Here is a 17,563-nt window from a genome sequence, read left to right as displayed (position 1 = left end):
CTGGAAGTAGGTAAAATTGGTAGATTTATTTTAGGCTGCTGTTAAAAATTGGTAATTGCCTAGGTACTTTTTTTTTTTTTTTGGCAGTCTTAAAATTTATGGAAGATTAGCTACAAGGTGATACCTGCATTTTTTGTCCATCAGACTTGTGTTGTTTTCTGAAAGAGAGCATAACAGAGAACTGAATTTGAGTAACTGGAATAGCTGCGTATGAAAACTCTTGGGGTATAATGTTACAATGAACATTTCTTTCCATTTCAGTAGAAATGAAAATTCTGTTATGAATACACAGTTTCTTACACTGCTTTGATGTTTTTTGTAGTTTTTGGAGGGTTTCAAATTCTACTTTTGGAGTGAGAGGGAGGGAAGGAAAGGATGTGAAACTTGTAGTTCTTCTCGTAAAACTTTGTGGATCAAGGAAGAATGTTTTTGAAGTATTTACTACTTTACATTCTTGAAATAGGCGGTGGAAGAAATTTCTAGAAGCTTTTCTTTAAAGTAAACTGAAATATGCTTTCTTTGATGAAATTAAATTGAAAATGAAGTGAGGGCATTTTCATTAAAAATTGCCTGACTGGAGATGAGAACAAGTTGGACCATTATGTTCAACAGTTCAAAAACTGCTTGAGGAAACATTAACTTTTAAAGTCCTGTTTGACTAATCGCTAAACCTTTAGTCAGAAATGAATCCACTTCCCCATATAGAGACACTGAGGAAAACATTTATATGAAAAAATATAGTCCAATTTCTGAAAATACAGACCAATTAGTGAGATTTAATTTAGATATTTGTCACTGAGTATGTATCACGTATATGTTAGAGCCGATTTACCATTATTTCCTTGTCTTATTTGCAAAAAGAGACTCCTACTTATTGAAATATTACTGAAGAATCTAGCTTTCCCCACAAATTACACACTTTTTGCATAAATGTGCCTAATTACCTGAATTCAGTTTTGATTAGCAGTGTTAATTGATGCAGCTGTGGATGGGCTCTGTTTACCTAAATTACCATGTGCAAACAGCAATACGTCTGAAAGTGAATATGCTAAACTGAAAATACTAATTAGCTAAGACAGATTGTTATTCAAGTCACATCTCAGAGCTTTTTAATGAAAGCCTGAATGTGTCAGGGCTTTATGATATTCAGACAGAAATGTCTATATTACATATGATTTCTAAATTTAATTCATGGGAACAGATGGGATGTCGGATGGGGTTCTTCTCCATCGCTTCCAGTATTAATGTGAATATTTTACTCTACTGGAGACATTTTTGAGCGTGTGCATGTGAGAGAGAAAGAAGTGTGTGAGAGGGAGAGAGGAGGGAGGAACTCATTGTGTTCGTTGACAATGTGCCAGCCAAGAACATCTAACTGGTCTATTTTTGACCGACATATTTGCAAATTATAGCCACCTACTTTCCCAGAATGAAGATAAACAAACTATTTTGCAAATTCAATAAAGCTAGATAGTAAGTATAATAGAGCCAAAGAACAGAAAGGTTAAACAGATCTCATTAATGTGGAGATCTTTTGTAACAGAGATTTTTCATTTTGCAGCAATAAAAAAAAGTCAGGTTTTCAAATAAGAGGAGGACTGGGCTTCATATTTCAATTTGTTGTAGGAAGGCTTTTAATTACATTAAACTGTGTTGTGAAATGCAACTACAAATTATTTTCTCAATTTTACTTCGAACAGTACAGATTTAGGTATTCAGATAATGCACTTAATTGCTCTTAATAGTTCTGTTGGATGCAAAACTGTAAATAAGTTTGAAAGTAGCATAAAAGAATATCTAGAGCATATACATTGTTTTAAGTGTTCTTAATATAGATCAGCAGCTGTACTGCATACGCCCAGTCTTCAATCCATTTGTTCTTTTGCTTCAGAGCTTAAATATTCAGAGGTCAGCTCCCATGTGAAACTCAGTAATTCCATCAGAAGCTTTTCCCACAATGACTTGTCAAAATGCAAGGCAAGGATTATAAGTTCTGTGCCTAACTATTTGTACCAAAATAGCAGTTGTAATGTTCTAATTTTCATATTTGGACAACTCCTGCATAAATGTTCTCAAGATATCTGTAATGGTCCTAATTCAATGTAGGTGGCTATGGTTATAGTTATAAAAAGTGTCGAATCTTTTGACATAAATTGGTCAGAATCTATTTTCTTGTGTGTTTGTGTGTTGCAATGGGGGAACTCTTTCTGTTATTCCACAGTCATGGTGAATGTGATGAATAGAATTTGGCCTGGTTACTTAGTTTTGGGAACACAATATTCTTTTTTCAAAAGGTTCAGTAGTTCTGGTTTTGTGTGAGTTGACATGTAGAGCTGATCATATTTTCTACGAGCAATTATCTGAGCGCCTAAGCTTTATACCTGAATCCTTTAGTCATGCCCTCTTGTACTTCATTGGTGTGGGCTTTTCAGATGGAACATATTCCTAAATAAATCAGCCACAGATAACTGCATTGTTCAGCTGGCAATTGACTGGGTCTAAAGAGGAGAACAATGGTGGTGCAAGTCAGGTTTGGACTACTATGATAAAAGAATCACTTCATTGCTATTACAGTTGCAAAATATGAGTGATCCTCTATAATGAACTGTCTCTTCAGTCCAGACATCTGACCTAGTAAAGAGCTTTTGTCCTGGATAAATCATATTTATCAGGAGTTCTGAGTCATGAAATGTTATACTAGACCATTTAATGACAAGTGCTCCACCACCCTTAATAGAGCTTGACTTCCTCAAGCAAGGTGTAGCTAAAAGAGTAAATAAGGAAGAGAATCATAGAATGGTTCAGTTGGAAGGGACCTTAAAGATCATCTAGTTCCAACCCCACTGCCATGGGAGGGACACTTTCCACTAGGCCAGGTTACTCAAAGCCCCATCTAACCTGGCCTTGAACACTTCCAGGGATGGGGCATCCACAGCTTCCCTGGGCAACCTGTTCCAGTGCCTCGCCACCCTCACAGTAAAGAATTTCTTCTCAATATCTCATATAAATCTACCCTTTTTTAGTTTAAAACTATTACCCCTCGTCCTATAACTCCACTCCCTGATAAAGAGTCCCTCCCCATCTTTCCTGTAGGCCCCCTTTAGGTACTGTAAGGCTGTTATAAGGTATTCCCAAAGCCTTCTTTTCTCCAGGCTGAACAACCCCAATTCTTTCAGCCTGTCTTCATAGGAGAGGTGTCCAGCCCTCTGATCATCTTCACGGCCCTCCTCTGGACTTGCTCCAACAGAAGCATCACCTTCTAGATCAAGGAAAGGGAAAGGCAAACACAGAAATCCAAACGGGTTTTAAGATGGAGCTTGAAAAACTAATGAAAAATTGCATCCAATTATTGCTTTCACTAGTAAAATGCTGGAATAAATGATTCAGAGACAAGCTCTTCTGGGCAGGTGATGATCTTCAAGTAGACTGGTAGATGAAAGGAAGAACAGATTAATCTGTTGTTTAAAAGAATCTACCAAGGCCTTTTTTCAAAGAAAATAAGGTAGCAACTTCCACATAAAGGTCTTAAGAAAGCCAGCACTTGATGCAGAAAATCTCTCCAAACTTTGACCTTTACTCAACCATCATTTGAGAGCAAAATCACTGAGAAAGGAGTCTGTGGTATTTGCTTTTAGCCTTCAGAATAGGAGTTCAGGCCAGAATCTTAGTGGCAGCAATAGCAGATGAATGATTTGTGAGAACATACAGAACCTGAATGATATTTCTACCTCTCTGTAACCTTTAATTCAGTTGGTTGATCAGCTGCTACTCAGGGCATCTACATGGTACAGCTGCCAACGTTGGCTTAGCATTACAAAGGATTCTTGTTTCCATCCAGCAAACTAAAGGTGTGTTTGGTATCGTCTGACACCCAAAAGCTGTCACCTGCTGTGTCCAAACTATGCATTTTGCAATTTATGCACAAGATGATTGCTTAGTAAAGAGATCCAATAATGTTAGTAAGATTGTATTATCTCTTTCTTTAGGCTTTGTGCTCTAATTCCAAAATTAACCAATGTCTTATGAGGTGTGCAGTCAACCCTCAAATAAGAAGGACGCAAAAAATCGTGTAGAAAAAATAAAATAATGTAAGGTCTAACTAACTCCCTGTTTTGTTATTATTTCTCAAAAGAATCTTCAGCAGTAAAAGTGAGTGGCCATCAAATTCCTATGGAAAATAGATCCATTGGGGTCTACTGGAACTGAAGTGCTTTAAAGCAAAAGACATGCGAAAGCTATGGGTGTAAGCACCATAATAAAACCATCCTGAGCATACAGGAGATTTGGTTCTGATGAAAGGTACCTAACACAAACTGCAGATGTGAACCAAAGAAGAAGAAAAGAAAGAAAAGGAGATTCTTGCTTCTCCTCACTCAGCACCACCTTCGCAGGGCTTACATCCCCACGTCATGTAGTGACATTGCAGCTCTGGTTAGGGGGAAGCCCATCTTAAGAATAGAAATGGTTTCTGGCACTGCTTAGATGTAAGCTTGTTTTCTACTCATCTGTCTTGCTCATTACTCAGCCATTCATGTTGAATTTCACTTTATTCTTCTACAGTAGAAAGACCAAGCTGTTGCTAATGCAGAAAGTCTCGCTTCCTCTCCTTCTTATGGTCTTTTCTTCTGCTGCATGCAGCCTATGTTATTGTAATTCTTGTCATACAGAGTCGACTTGGAAGGAAAGATGAGGCACTGTGGTGTGTTGGTTACTGCTCTGTGAATGAGCTGGATGACTATACGTATGAATCCCCTCTGTTCTGATATTTCTACTGGATTCGAGGTTTCTGCTGTTGCAAACTGTTTCTGATCTTCAGAGCAATTAACATGTCAGTATTGGCTCTGTTGGCCACCTCTTTGACTTGCCAAGCTACTTCTCAAAAGAAGGAGCGTGCTATTGCTGTATTGGGAAATCCCTTTATAGACTGCAAGTCGAAAAGCACCGTCTGCTTTCATAAAAAATTGACATTTTTTCATACCTGTCCTACTTTAATATGTTTGATTTTCAAGATATGGTCTGCTTGTGTTCTGAAGTAGTCTTTTCGTTATAAGTTTACAGGAACACGTTACATTTCACTTATACGAAAACACAGTTCAGTTACTTACTTGAACTTTTTTTTAAGTCAGTTTTAGTCTACATCTATTGCACAATTTCTTGTTGCTAAACTAAGTGAATGTGTTTATTCTCCAATGAATCTATATGATTTAAATCAATAAAATAATTTCTGTTTTTGAAATAAATTGTATAACATTATGCAATTAACACTCCCCAAAAATAAGAGAAGCATATATAGTATGTTCTTGCTCTTTATAGTCACGATCCAGCTCCAAGTATCCATTGATGTGGAGGGTCCCTGTTTAAAAACTCATCCTTCAGGACCCTGTCATAAGTGAAGTCCTCTAGTCTCTTCCAGGTTCTATGTGCCCCCCTTCTCCAAGCTCCTTTTCTCTTATAGTCCAGTTGCTATTTTTACTTGCACTCTGACTTCTGTTTCTGGACTGTAACTATATCTTACCTCATCATTTACCCTGACCCCATTTCCTCTCTGTCCCTTTCTCCTTATGCTTATTACACAATTTGGGTAATTTTGATTTCTCCCGTTGATCATATTTTCCCTCTACTTTAAGATCTTTAGGCTGGCCATGAGTTTTTGGCTGGTCTTACTTTATTGCTGTTGCCGTTTCTTTCTAATAGTGTATGAGTGATGCTATGCACCTGAAAAAAAGATCTTTTACCTTTGATGGGCAAACCCAAAGTGTTAATCTGGTAGGCTACAGTAGACATCTATGAGCACTATCACCAAGGGTAAATAATTTTTTCTAAGAGTCATGTGTCAGTGTGGGTTTCAAAAAGACTTGCAAACTCCTAATCAATCATCTATTTCTGTGTAATGTTTTTAATCACACTCACTTTGTATGTGAACTCTTCCAAAAGCTTTTCTCTGCTGGACACTGTTATCTCTCTTCTGCTCAGATTCAGCTTCAACCTACTGTTTTTCATCCATTAATTTACTTCATGTCTAAATTACAAGCCACCAGTATATATATCAAAAAGACAAGTGCAATAACTGTGTGTTATCTGCAAATTTCCATCAAATCAAGACTGATAACTGATAATTCTTTCTCTCATCACTGGTCTTCGCTACATCCACTTTTAAATTAAATTTCCAAAACTTCTCTCTGTTCTTTGTAACAGGAATGATGTAGTCTGTATTATTTCTGTACATGAATTACAATACAATCTGCTTTTAATCTAAAATTACTTTCAACTATATAAAACTACACAAGATAGTAAGGGAAGTAAAAATAGAGTGATTCAGTACTGTCTTCTCTGTCAGCTTAGAGATACTCTGCTTTTTGTGTGGCTGTCCATGTCTATGCTGGAGGGATGCTCAGAAAGACACTCACGTTATGTAAATAAATTCCTTTCTCAGTTAACCCTATTAGCTCTTTGGAAATCACATTAAATTGAAAGTTCTTGTCGTCTTCTCCTTGCATAGATCCACTCTTACTACATCTTCTCCAATAATCCCTCATTTATTACTGTGTTTCCTCCATCTGCACTGGCCATTGGTGATTAAATCAATGCTGCTGCAACCCTCTCTTCTAGCAAGTATTGTGAATGTGTGTTTGTGTGATTGTGCACGTGTGAAACTATGATATACATACTTCGGGCCAGTTCCAATTTCAGACAGGACTGTCATCGGGAGAATAAAGCCTCAACAAAAGGCCATAAGTTTTCGTATGTTAGAATGTCTATTAATGAACTGTTTCAGGTGTCAATGGTTAGCTGCGCAAACTGAGAAGTAGAATAAACAGTATGCATATTTGTATTTAGTTTGATTCTTTCCTAAGTGTGTATATACATCCTGACTGGTGCCTGTGTGGTGGTTGTAAACCAATCTCTGTGTGGCATTTTTATGGTGCCGTAAATGTAGGACATATCATTTGGGTGAATATCTACTATAAGATACATGATTTTTGAATAATGGCTTTTCCAAGCTTACAAAATCGCAGAAGGGAAATTGAATGACCAGATAAAATATGCCTAAGTGCATCTAGACTAGTGAAAAGACCTGTCTGAAAAGTCGTGTTTTGCGTTGTATAGCAAGCGTATTTCTATCTGTATTTGATATACTCCTATGTGTATGTACATACAAATGCATAGCCCATCAAAATGGCTGCAAAGACTGTGCAGGAAATTTATAAAAACTCCCACCACCTCTCTCTCCTTTTTTTTGCCAATTCTGCTTTGGGTGGCCATCGTTCCAAGATCTGGAGCATTTTCTAACAATTACCAGTGTCTTTTTGCAAATATCCTGAAAAAAAAAAGTTCTTTTTCTCTCAGATGCAAATTTTCCGTATGCTTATTAGTATCCAGAGTAGTATCAGACCATGTTTAAATCAGAGACTATTTTTATGTTAATTTTCTCTCTGGGTATGAGAATGGTAATTGTACTTTTGGAAAGAAGGAAGAAGGCTCAGCCAGATTCCCAGTGGAACAAAATATTACCTTCCAAGTGCATGAGCTCTCAGACGTGTAAAATAAAATCTTGATATTATCATTACCTAGCCTTTTTTGCAGTTAGATTGTATAACTTTAAAATGTTTTTGCCATGATTGTCCTTTTCCTTTTGGACCCATGCAACTTGAGTCTGCCTTCATCAATATCAGTGTATTGGAAAATGTTATGCACAATCTTAATTCTTTCTCTGTTTCTTCACTATAGTACAAACTTTTATTCCTTACTTGTACAATATATTTCTGTGTAAGCTCTCTTTCATCTCTTTAAAAAAAGTGTGTGTCCATGCATGTGTGGAGGAGGGATAAAAGCAAGATGTTAGGCAAGTCACTTTGTTTCTCTTTCATTTCCAAATTCTGTTTCATCTGGATTGGTTGTACGGCCTCTGAGAGAGCAAAGTGAAGAATGTGGTGGGTTGTAGTTTGTGCTGCAGTGTGGTGCTCTCAGCTGGGGGGTCCAGGCACTACTGTGATACAAATAATGAAAACCAATAATGCATTCATACAAATAGCGTGGCACGGAGGAGAGGCATAAATATCAACAGTACCATTTTAAGTTTTGTGCTTGTTTGTCAATGACAAATGTACTGTAAGTGAACAAATAATGAAATGTCACAAGACTGTCGTGGACACCTAAAAAACAATCAAAACACCATAGATTTTAGCTTAATGGAAGGCTGTTCAGGGCAACAGGCATATCCACTCTTGTTTGTACAGTACAAACTGCAGTAACTCCTTGGTCCTTCACTTGGGGCCTTATTTTTAATATAAATATTACATACTTATAGGTGTATATGAATTTATATACACATATGACGTAATTGAAAGGTTGGTTACGCTTGACAAAAAAGGGAATCCAACGAAAAGAAAGCGCATGTTACTGCTGTCTAGCTTTGGTGTGGCTGGGGAGGGGTCAGTGCTCTGTCAGCTCAGAAAGCCAAAAGCAGTGCACCAAATCTGTGTTAAAGAAATGATCAAAATCCTAAATTAACAGGAGAGATCAAAGAAAGCCTGGCCTTAAAATGAGGTTTTCTTACCATGGCTACTAGGTTCAAATGATTTTATAGTTAAATTTTTGGAGTGGAACCCACAGAGAGTGAACTTGACTCAGGGTGAAGCCTGAGGCCTGAAAAAGACACACATCTTTTAGCGATACAAAATTTGTAAAAGAAACCTGTGGTGTCTGCGTTGCATTATATAAACTTTACATCTCTTGATGAGATGATGAACAGCATGAGGAGAACCTTGGCTGCATCTCCGTTATACTTTTGTAGGGCAGCCAAGCAGTTTACTCACCCATATGTTCTGGGTTCCAAAATCAGTTCTAATAACAAAAACCAAATGTACAAAAATCGAGATTCAACTTTGTTAAATAATTATTTATAGTGTGCACAACTTGGAGAGGATTCAACAATACACTGAAGAAAGATTCTTTCTAGCTGTTGATTTAAATATTACTCTTGAAAAGTAGGTGAAAGGCTTAAAGGTTGAAGTGTGATGCCCAAATTGTTAAGGACTGTGTTTCAGAGAATGCTTTTAAAATGACTGCTGATTGGAAAAATATATTCACTTTTCATCTCAGAAAGACAGAAGAATTCGTATGTTAGCAGCTGTTGATACTAAAATATTCAGGTTTGCATTCTCCATGTGATCAACCAACATTGAATTGCGAGTTGAAATGCTGAGAGAAAAAATTGGTTATAAATTATTCCTGTACCTATATATATTTTTAGAGATCCCTTCATTAGTGACTTTAATAACAATAAAAGATTTTCTCTTTCTTTCTTCCCACTAAACGTGCATAAAATGTTATCTGTTTCTGCTGCAGTACATACAAGTATTTTAATTGCATTTTATTGTTCCCAAACCTAATTTTTTGGAAGTTAATTTTAACGATCTTAGAGCTGGGAGCTGAATCAGTGTTCAAATGAGAGAATATGGCAAGATGGACTTTTATGCATAATAAATACATAAGTTGAGGTTTTTCTCCTTATGTCTTTAAGAAGGTCTAGTTTATTTTAATAATGAGTTTGTATGCAAGACAGAAACATTACATCTAATACGTGTCCTACAGTCTTTTTTGAGAGTTTTTTAGTTCTTCTGTATAGCAAAAAATGACACGTTCAAATTATAGCCCACCACAGAGTGGCTTTTAAGACAGAGCAACTGGTTAGTAAATGTTTAACTGACATAGAATCATAGGATCATTTAGGTTAGAAAAGACCTTTAAGATCATTGATATTCAGACATATTCTGAAGAATGCAAAACAGGCTTCTCTGCCCCAATATGCCCCAATTCCAGTAAGAAGCCTTTTCTAGTAGCTAATCCATTCAGAAAGGAGAGGACTTCTTTGAGTACTTGGAAGTAATAAAACTGGTAGCTATCAGCTAACTTTGCTTATTGGAGTTAATCTTAGTGATAGTCATATCCATCTCTCAAGCCTTTCCTCCTTACCTGTAGAGTGGTTACCTAATTCTTTTGTGTGCGCTGTATAGGTGAGCAACATGGCCTGCTGCAGGTGGGAGTGACACCGGAGCTCATTTAAAACTAGGATTGCATCTGGGACGTGCTCTATAGCCAGCTTTTTGTTGTTTTGTTGTGGATTTTTTTTCTTTTAAGAAGAGGAGTACAGCTTGTGCATCTCTGCTGATCAGAACAAAATTTAATAGTGCATGAGCAACCTCTAGACTTGGTAAAACAGAAAGGAGAATCCAATCTTCCCTCAAGTCCCGCGAGGAGTCTGGCTGTTGGTCACGGCAGACAAACAGCATTTCACTTTGATAACAGATGTGTGGGGAGGAGAGGCTTTGCATCTGGAATGAAGGGGATGATGCATTCAAGTCAGCGAATAAAAGACAGCTAGGGAATACCTGTCTTAGAGCTCTCAGGGGTACGTGCTTCCACTAGAAAACACAGTTTGTTGTGTGGATTCCCATTTTTGCATTGGCTACAGTTAAAATCGTGTGCTGAACAGGTTTCAGTAATCCAATGTTCAGTAATCCGATGTTCACAAGACAAAGGCAGCTACCATTTCTGTCATTGTTCGGACACAGGACTGCAAGGTCTCTATTTTCAAATTTAATATTTGTAAAAGTCGTACTCTCCTGGTCACGCACAGAAAGACAAAAAGAAAGAAACCCTACCAGATCACTGCTATGGTGCAATCCTGTTACACCAACTGGCATTCCACTTGGGTCGCAAGCCTATGGATTTAAAGGCTGGAAAGGAGAGAAGTGTGATTTCTGCACCTAACCAAACAACTTGTGGTTGAACTGCGAGAATATTGTTTAAAAATAGACCCTGATTAGAAGTAACTGAAAATTTCTCACCTTTCTGAGCAATCTGTTTCAGTGGTTAACTAATCTTATTGTTACAGTGAGAGTTCGAAATAATTTGATTTTGTGTAATTTGACCGTCAGCATGGCAAATAAAAGCCACAGGTGGGAGGCAGACAGCCTTATAAAAAGGGGGAGGGTGTTGTCGCCAATGTGTGAGGGTTAGATGGGATCAGCTTGGCTCTCTCTGGATAGAGCATCATGAACTGGTTGTCTTATCAAAGTCCCAGTTTCTCCCACGTGTTTGTTGGCTCAGAGAGAATGAGAAGAATGCCATACTGAAAATCTTAAAGACACTGTCTCTATTCTTTAAATGGTCTTTGAATCATGGCTGATTTGAGAGAGGGGACAATATGCGAGATCATGTAGCATCACTTCCAAGAAGCGAGATAAAACATCCCATGCCACTGTTACGAAACGATCAGCAAGGAGATAACAAAACCACCAAAAAGCAGAATGCTTTTTCCCACAGGAACTAGAGCTGTTAAGCCTAAAACCAAGCCAAGATGTCCTTACTGGTTTTACTCAGGCCCTCTAGAAAGTGGACTCTACTAATAGTGCAACAGAAGTGCTGTCTCTCTTGCAGTCCTTCCCTTCTAAATCTGGTACAATGAATCAGGATTTAAGTTACTCGTCTGTTAACATGCGCTGCTCTTGAGAAGGCAGGGAAAAAAACTCAAAAAGAGACAAAAGAAGTGAGGGTCTTGCAAAGATGGAGTGAGATGGCATCACATTACTGTGTTGTAAATGGCATCAAAATATGTTGGAGGAATATTCTTTGGAAAATTGAGTTTCTAGTGTTAAGTGTTAGTGTCTTGAACATTCCCTGTTTTCACAATGAATAAGGTGGGGTTTTGGCAAAAAGATTCATAGGGTTCATGAGCTCATCTTTGAGCTTAGATAAGGAGGATGTCACAACTTAATTTCTCTATCACTCCTTCTGTTGGAAAAAAGTTAGAGGAATAAAAATCACAATGTTGTCATGTTCCCACAGAAACTGGAGGGTTCCTCTGTAGTTACACACCTGTGACCTTAAAAAACTAAATTCCTATTCTGTTCCAGCATCATGCTGAAGCTGACAGTGGGAGTCTGATTTAAAAAAAAAAAAAAGAGTAGTAGAATCTAAATAAATTGTTATAATCTAGTATGTGATTACGTCTCCCTAGACCTCTTTTCATATATGTAGGTACACATGAATTCTTTGGGAAGCTTCCTCCTAAATTGTTGAAGGAAGTGTTTGTTATGTTTAAATGGTGTGTGTATCTTTCCTGTTGGGGAACAATCCCATTTCAATTGAAAGTATCAGCTTCCACAATTCCCTGTGCTTTTTGTTCATCCCTGCAGCTAAACCTTTCTGTTTCCCTTTCAGAGCTATAAAGTTCTGGAGGAGTGAATATATATGCAACTCTTCTGCTGCAATTTCTCGTTACTCTCTGAATGTATGGGGCTTGAGGGGAGGGAACATGACCATATGGAAACAGCTTTCTTATCCAAGTGGAAACAGTTTTAGTCAGCTTTCAGGCAGGCTCCATAAACATAATGCAGTAGAGGAACTCACAGAGCCGTACTTTAATGGCCACTAAAATTGCCTCTGCAGTGCATTCAGAGCCAGGATACAGTGAATACCAGTGTTTGTATTATGAATGGAAGACAAATGTCTTCTAAGTAAAAGAAAATCTAATGTTAATTAAACTTTTCCAGGGGTTGGGGTGGATAATTCTCCTTTTGTGTTGTTAAATCTCCTTTGATTTTAATTGCATGACAAAAAAATTGACTGTAAGTGTAATGTTAGCAAATGTTCACGTTTGATTACAAGCATTTGTGTATGCTAAGTCAAAGAATTAAATTATTTTAATTGGGGTGCGTTTGGGGATTTTTTTGTTTTGTTTTGGTTCATTGCGGTTTTTTGGTTTTGGTTTTTGTTTTTGTTTTTTTTTTTCCCCAGGACAGCTATGTTGATAACAAAGCTTATATTGTCAGTGTGTGGAAGGTCATTTTTATAATCTGCTGAGTGAGAACTGATCCCCTTTAGGTGAAAATAAAAATCAACTGAGCCTACCTAAAATTGTCTAGAAAATCCTATTATACTTACTGAATATTGGTTATATATTTCAGATTCACATGGAATTCAATGAATGCTCAGATCAAATATGAAAAATTGTAGCAAGTTTTCCAATGATATGCACAGGGGCTTTTTCCCCCTTTTGTGGATGACTTAGAGAAACAAGGCACATTCTTCTCAGAGATGGCAAAGGATAAACTGAAATTATTAACATTAAAACATACCTAATACTGTGATATGTTTTAGAACTGGAAACAAAGGTAGGATATGTCTTATCCATCTGTCTTGCTTCCCTGTGCATCTGTCTGTCTCTCTAGAGCAAGTCAATAAAAATGATTAGAGCTGGCATCTCACAAATGTACACCCTTAAACCATGAAGCAATAATACTGTGAAGGAAGTTTTTTTCTGACCTTTTCAAATTACATCCAACTGTCTAGGGAATTTCTCAGTGACTAGAGGTAATAAGGTTCAATCCGTTTTGCTGGTTGGCTTCAAATTTAGCTCCTCAGAAGCCCTAACTTATCTATTCTTTTTATCTTGGCCTTGGCATCTATTCAGTACAGTAATCCATGCATCTAATCTTTTTTTTTTCTCCCCTCTCAGGTTTAGCTGGTGGATCACATTGTGAAATCTGCAGCCATGAAAGGCCCTCCATTTACTGCACCCTTCAAAACGAAATATTAGCATGGGAGGCTAAGCTGGTATGTTGCCTTTGAGAGGCTCTTGTTGAATTTAATTAGCTTTTAGATTTCATCTCCATCTCACATCTCAGCTTTCACTATTGTATGTGATTTAGGCTTCAGTGACTTTCATTATTTAAAACTTTTCCAACTTAGCCGTGCTGCTTTAGAATACTGAGGGGGAAAATAAAGTTTAAAGTTCATTTTCTTAAATTGATTTCTGTTTAGTTTTTTATGATGTGAGCACAGAAACAATAGAGAGACAGCGTCCCAGTAAGTTAGCGAACCATTCAAGTGAGAAAGGCAAACAGGCATTTGTGCATGGCTTGTTTCTCATTGTACTCCATGAAGTAAAACTGGAAACAGGTAAAAAACATTTTTAGCAAAATATTTATTAGAGAATTTTGATGTAAAATATTTTTTATGTCTGGGAGAAAATGCTTTCTGTTCAACTCAACTGGATATCTGGTTTCATTTTTGTGACTTACACAGGGCATTATGGAGTAGTGACTTCAAGTTCTGTTTCACAAGTAACTCCAGGGCAGCACGAGGAGAGCTGTCAATAAGAAATGGTAAGCTCTTGGCTGTTAACTTACTCCCCATATGGTTAGGACCTAAAGATTCATTTAATTTCAGGCGAGGGAAAGTCATAAAAATTGCCCTTTGCTGCTGTCGCTTCCCCAGAGTATTAAGTCTGTGTTTAGTTACATCTGATGTGCTATTGAATGACCTGCAGAATATTGAAAGAGCATGCATATCAAAATGCACCTGTAAAACACTTGCTTTTAATCATGCGAGATATATATTGGAAGACACATGCAGCTAACTTACATATAGTTTCAAGGCAAAGCAGTAGCTACAAAGAGGTTTGGTAAAGATGCGTTGTGTTGTTTTTTAATTTTTCCTGAATTCGTCTTCATTTTGATTTTTCCCTTCTGAAGTGCAGGGAAACATGGTCAGATGGAAAAAGTACAGAACTGGAATTTATAGATCTTGTCCCTTGTCTAATAGGGCTGTAATGTTTGTCGAGTCACATAATCATTTTGCACCATAACCTTGGCTTCTGCTGGCTAGTACTTGGCAGAGGATGAGCACAGGGTGCAACCTGACTATTTCATTGCCTTTAATTGATCCAGCTGAAATAAAATAGGTTCCTTTTTAATCAAAATTTATTGTTCACCATTGGTATTAGCAATGTTAAAAGTGGGATACTCAATAATCCGAAGGCCGGTCATATGCCTGGAAATTGGTCACAGAATCATTGAGAATATCTTTAATTCTGATACTAATTTAAGGAAAACAGTACCCCACATTGGCAAGCCTTCTCGCATTCACAGTTATTTCTTTAGGGTCCTTATTGACACATCACGAAAAGAAGAGTTGGTAAATGGACAAATCCAGATATATTTTTAAGCAAGGAGGAATAGGCATTTCAAAATTCCTTTGTTATTTTAGTACAGAAGATATCATGCCTAAATTGGCAATATCCTAGATAGTGTCCTTGTTTCAGAGATAAGATGAAAGGACATTTTTTGAGTGTACGCAAACACATAGCTTTGTACTAAAATGAAGTGTAGTCAGTTAAATGAATGTATGTATGGGTGTGTTCACTTACTCCTGAGTCTTGGAAGCTCCACTGATATATGCAAAGTTCTTTTTTAGTAGAACAGTTTTGCTGTTCTTAATTCTACATGAATTAGGCTTCTCCTGGCACTCCAGCGTCCAGATTGGGCTCCAGATACAGAGACCAGCAACCCAAAAGGGGCCGTAGTTTGCCAAGTGTATCAGAGGACTGAGAAATGCCTCATTGAAGTAGCAAGTTTTAGCACCTCAAAGCCATGACACTGTTGTTGGCTATCTTCATACAGTAGGTGCTTGAAAAATGTATAATAAATACCCCTTGTAATATTTCAGGCAGAAATAAATAGGGATGGTATGATTTTGAATGCAAGCAGAATATTAAGATTGTGGCAGCGTGAGTTTTCTTTGACTGAGCAACTTCTTGTTTCCAGGACTTTTTCTAATTTGTTTTCTTGAATGCTGGACAGAAGCAGTTCTGTCGACAGGTCTTTCTACCGTGCTGGCGGTTTTCAACTCATAAGTTTTGCAAATGAATTTGAACTAATACGGAGAAAGGATTTTTCTTATTTATTTATTTATTCGAATTCAGTTTGTCACGGTGTGTGTTGCATAAAAGGTACCATGTGACGCTATCTATATGCTCACATTTCATTTATTGGAGTGTTTGTGTACCAGTAGTTATGAGCTATGGACGACAGTTGAGCTAAATGTGCTGTTTTTCGCTTGGAATGCAGTTGACTCTCTTTTCCTTGGTCAGAACCAAGTGTTCTGCATCGCTAAAGGTCCAGAAACCTCAGAGCTGTGTTCTGCTTTTTAGTATTACTCTTCTTTGCAAACTAAGCTGATTTAAAAAAAAAAAAAAAACAAAAAACAAAAAAAACCCAAAAAAACCCAAAAACGTAACTGCTCTACAGATCAAACATACTACATCATGTCTTATAGTAGGAAAAGTAACAAAGTAACAATGGAAGTCCTGATGTTTGTCTGGTTTAATGTCTTTATAGCTCTGCCTTCTATTCTGTCATTCCCGATTTTTATGAATTGGAAGTCCAACAGTAGGAAAACAAAATGGGTGCCAGGGATAGGTATATGAAAAATGGTGTTTCAGCTTTGTTCTTTTTCCTCGGTTCTTAGAAAATATCCAGTTTGTCAAATCTTTATGAGAAGAAAATTCTGTAGATTGAGTCAAAGCAACTCCCATCCATGCATCAGTGGTGTTAAAATGGGAGGTTGCATTGTGCACATCAAAGGGATTGTGTGAACGTTATTGATACACCATTCTTTATTGTTCTGTGTTATTTATATTTTCATCATTAGTCTATAAAGTCTTAATAATTAGCTCTCTAATTTCCCAGAAAAAGCATGTTAATTTATTGAACTGGCTGAAGGGGGGGAAAAAAAAAAAAGCTGATTAATCTGGCATTGTAAGTTAATAGTATAGAACAAAGCGTAGTCATAATTAGTTGAGAAAAGGACTTTTCTTGTTCATTCCAGTTTATAATAAAAAGACCCTCGCCAAAGTGACTTAGAAAATAATGCATTCAGACTGAGCAGAATTACCGCCTAGCAGATTCTATTTATCTGTAGCTTAAAAAGCAGCTGCGTTTTTGTAAAAAGCAATGAATGTGGCAGTCCTACTTAAAGGTAGAAGAAAAAGAACACCCCTTGTTTTGTAATAAGGGGATTTTCAATTTAAAAGAGAGAGAGAGCCTGTTGTGTGAAGTATGGTTATTACATTCACTGTATTCTATCTCACCCACCAGGAGGCTAATAACGAAGGAGTCAGTGAAGGAGACCAATGCCACGAGGGTTATCTCGCAGCCCCAGATGCTGGATAAGTTGAAGGAGGCAGAATCGCTTTTGGATGACATTCAGGAAGGCCTTGAATGATTATTTGGCGAAGAAAAGACTATTCTTTCCAAGGTAAACAGTCCATTTCATCTGTCTGCTGTTGGTGTTGGTGTAAAATATGTTTATATAAATACCTCTAAAGTTCATTTTTTACCGTTTTTCAGGTTTTTTCTCTCGATACAGCAATGATCTCTCAGGAATCCTTTTTGAGACAAAGGATCCACTCCACATCCAACCACACCTAAGGAAATGCTTTGAAGGAATTGCCAAGTGCAGTTTTAATCACGAGAAAGAAATTACCCACATGGAGTCAGCAGAAAATGAAAAAGTAGAGCTCGTGCTGCGAATAATTCCAGCAAGTGCCAAGGGGCTAGTTGAGAAATGGCTTCATGAGGTGAATATCTTTAGCTCTTACTTAGGGTTTAGTTACTGTATAATCATTTTCTCTTTTAGGAGCAATGAATATCATAAGCATATTTCCTAACTAAATGGCTCTCTGAATATTTGTCAAGATGCTGACGGATTTCAGCCT

The 17,563-nt window shown here is 37.3% G+C and overlaps 1 long non-coding RNA gene across 1 annotated transcript in view; it reads left to right on the top strand.

The window, feature by feature from the left end:
- The window catches only part of LOC134510633 (uncharacterized), a 52,164-nt gene extending 35,067 nt beyond the window's left edge, over positions 1-17,097 (top strand). The window contains exons 4-6 of the long non-coding RNA XR_010069680.1: positions 13,523-13,620; positions 14,092-14,171; positions 16,944-17,097. This is a non-coding gene — a long non-coding RNA (uncharacterized LOC134510633). The remainder of the gene's footprint in view (positions 1-13,522; positions 13,621-14,091; positions 14,172-16,943) is intronic.
- Positions 17,098-17,563: the final 466 nt, after the last annotated feature.

This window comes from Chroicocephalus ridibundus, chromosome 1 (genome assembly GCF_963924245.1).
Source record: "Chroicocephalus ridibundus chromosome 1, bChrRid1.1, whole genome shotgun sequence".
In the NCBI taxonomy this organism is placed as follows: Eukaryota; Metazoa; Chordata; class Aves; order Charadriiformes; family Laridae; genus Chroicocephalus; species Chroicocephalus ridibundus.
This window is presented reverse-complemented; position numbering and strand designations above follow the sequence as displayed.